This window comes from Primulina eburnea, chromosome 4, assembly GCF_022965805.1.
Source record: "Primulina eburnea isolate SZY01 chromosome 4, ASM2296580v1, whole genome shotgun sequence".
Lineage (NCBI taxonomy): Eukaryota > Viridiplantae > Streptophyta > Magnoliopsida > Lamiales > Gesneriaceae > Primulina > Primulina eburnea.
The window spans coordinates 29,023,358-29,026,859 of record NC_133104.1 but is presented as its reverse complement, the minus strand read 5'-3'; the positions used below and the strand labels follow the sequence as shown (position 1 = coordinate 29,026,859).

Below are 3,502 nucleotides of genomic sequence, written 5' to 3'. Positions count from 1 at the left end.
TAACATCCCATTCTCTGGGTAAGGCTCTCATCACCTTGAGGGCTATTTCTCTGTTGCTATGCTCTTTACCCAGAGCAGCTAGCTCATTGACCAAGCTACTGAATCTTTCATCAAACTCATTTAGAGTTTCACCATCTCTCATTTTCAGATTTTCAAACTTCTGCATTGCTACAGACAGTTTATTTTCTTTTGTTTGCTCATTTCCTTCACATATCTGGATGAGCTTTTCCCAAATATCCTTTGCAGTAGAGCACATTTTTATCTTGCTGAAAGTGTTCTTGTCAAGAGTTTTATACAGTATATCCTTCGCCACATTATCAAGATTGGCCTTCTTCTTATCTTCACTGGTCCATTCACTTCTTGCCTTTTCGACCATCTGTGGTGCACCGTCAGTAACAGCAACAGCTGTGTTAGGCTTTAAGATTTTCAGTGGACCATCTATGATGACATACCACATGTCATCATCTTGTGCTGCAAGATGAGCTTGAATTCTTATCTTCCAGTCGTCAAAATCTTCCTTAGAGAACATAGGGATCTTGCTGAAGTGTGCCATTTGTTGTAGTTTTTCACAAACAAGAATAACCTGCTCTGATACCAATTGTTGAGGATCGAACTTGAGTTTAGATGGGGGGGGGGGGTGAATAAACTCTACTCGTTTTTTGTTCTGATGAGGTACTAAAATCCTGTTAAGGATAGTAGTTGATCTTGTGCGAATACATTCACCTGATTACAGTAGAACGTGCAGAAACAATCTGATGAAGTAGTTGAAACAACAATAAAGCAGTAGACAGCAGTTGTTTATGGAAGTTCGAAGATAAACTCTTCTACGTCTCCCCTTCTTCTGTTTCCAGAAGGTATAACTAAAAGACTTTGGATATTACAGTACAACACTTGTACACACCCACTTCAGAAGGACTTACACCTCAGTCTACTGAAACTCTTAGTTTCTCAACTCACAAATATGCGAAACACAAAGTTCTGAAAAGACTCTTTTCAGATTACAGACTCTTCGGATAAAATATTAGTGCAGTAAAGATCGTGAAGAGTGTAAGAATTAGTAGCACAAGATGATCTACAAAAGATCAAATATAAGATATGAAGCGTGTGCTACTTTTCTTTGTGTTGAACTTTTAAAATGCTCAAGGAAAACTGATATTCGTTTGATAAGAGAGTAGCTTTGTTCCTTGAAAATGATATTATGCGAAGTGTCTTTTTAACAAGGATTTGATCCAAGTATATATAATCGACTGAGTTCAACGTTCACAATCAGAGAAGTCTTCAGATAACAAATACAATCAGCTTTATTACAAAAATGGGTTCCTGCAGAAAAGCTATAAAACAATCAGTCTTGTTTTATACTTAATTGGGTAATATGCATTAAATGACTCCGTATAGTATTTAATGCTGCAATTAATACTAGTACTAGGAACTCTTTAACGGTAACAATTAAGATAGCAACGTTAGAAGACATTCTCTACTGGTTTGTATTGTTATCCTTTTTCTACTGGTTTAGTTTTACTAGAGCAGCAGCTACTGATAATCTATTCTGTTGTTCTGGTCTGCTGGTCTACTGGTTTTAGTTATCATCGCCACAATAAAATTCATATCTAACAAAGTCTAGTAGCTAAGCTTTTATATTTGTTGGGATTAAGGGAATCTTACCCTGAACTTTGATTTAATTATTTTATGTTTCGACTATCGATTTATGCTTGAGTATGCTACTGTTTTTCTTTCAGTTATTAAAATGTAGCTAACAACAATATTCATCTCATATTGCGAGTGAGTTCGAGATAATAGCTTGTGATAGAAACGAGTAGCATGGTCTGTGGATCTACAATTTACATAGAAATATAAAGTTAGATACATGTTGATAGTTATAGTCCTAAGGGTCGAAAACTAGGGGATTTCATTGATCGGCATGCGATTCACCTTTGATAAATAATTAAAGAAATTTAATTACTTCACTGAGTATAATTGATTTGGCATAGCTCGAGATGGTGTGTTCAATTGTGTAGGAAATCCTGTCAAAAGTGTAAATCACTGTCGAGCGAATTAGGTAGATGATAAGGGGTAGGTGAACCAAGATTCTCAACAAATTCATTTCTCATTGAATTTTAATTAACAATTCTAGATTATATATCTCATTATTTAATTCTTGAAATATCTCTTTGAGTTTTCATTTAATTATAGTAGCAGAAAACAAACATTCAAATTTCGTTGTTAAATTTGATAACTGGAAGTAATAATTGCAAAATTCAGTCTCTAGTGTAACGATACTCGTACTTTAGTACATTATATTATTACTTGATATCACACACTTGCGATTATTTCGAGCTTAAATATTATTCATTTTGACCAAGAATTTTACAGTACAAGTTTTGCTCGATCAAGTTTTTCGCGTCGTTGCCAGGGACTGTTAATTCACAATTTTATTTTTTGTTATTTTCTTTAGAATTATTTTATTTTTCTTGATCTAACACTTATATTCTATTCCAGATATCTTTTCCAGTGCTTGCCAAAGTCACTTGACGTGGTGCTTGAGCAGTTTAACCCTGAAATTGAAAGAACTTTCCGCATAAGGAGACAACATCAGAGACTTAATAAACTGATGGAGAGGCACAAGCACGAGCATGGGGAGGAACACCATGAAGATAGAAATGTTGAGGTGCCACGCTGCATACCGATGCTACAGTATGCCCAGCCTTATTTGAATTGTGCATGCCCCAGCATTTTGAGTCCTATTGTGCGGGCAAACCACTTTGAAATCAAGCCATCTATAATTCAGATGATCTAGAATACGGTTCAATTTGGGGATGTGCGTTAGATGACCCAAACACGCACATCGCAGATTTTCTTGAAATTTGTTATACTTTTAAATTTAATGGAGTTTCTGATGATGCTGTTAGATTGTGTTTATTTATGTTCTCCTTAGGTGATAAAGATAAAGCCATGTTAAATTGTTTGCCTGTAGATTCTATCACCACATGGGATAACATGGCGAAAGCATTTTTCATTAAATACTTTCCTCCATCTAAGACCATGAAGTTGCGGGCAGATATCACCAAATTTGCTCAATTCAAGCAAGGGTCTTTATACGAGGAATGGGAGCGCTTCAAAGATTTAATACAAAGATACCCGCATCACGAACTGCCGCTTGGCTTAGTCGTTCAAAAATTTTATGGTGGCTTGATTACTCCTAATCGTACAATGATATATGTTGTTGCTTGTGGAAGCCTATTGAGAAAAACTTCTGAGGAAGGATATGAATTATTGGAGGAGATAGCTGCTAGCAGCTATCATCCTGAAGTGCAGGAGTTCACCTGGTAACTAACCTTTTTGCTATTACTGCGCAACTTGATGTCTTGAACAAGAAGTTAAAAGACTTGAATATGGGTGGCACGGCATTGCGTCTTCAAGAGATATTTTGTGATAATTAGTGGAGGTGAACATTTTGCGAAGGACTATCAAGATTGCAATACCTTTTATGTGCAAAAAGATGCAA

The 3,502-nt window shown here is 35.9% G+C and overlaps 1 non-coding gene across 1 annotated transcript; it reads right to left on the bottom strand.

The window, feature by feature from the left end:
• Positions 1-3,043: 3,043 nt before the first annotated feature.
• Positions 3,044-3,149, bottom strand: LOC140831263 (small nucleolar RNA R71). Its single transcript, XR_012117838.1, has one exon. It is a non-coding gene; the product is annotated as a small nucleolar RNA R71 (small nucleolar RNA).
• Between the last annotated feature and the right edge of the window lie 353 nt (positions 3,150-3,502).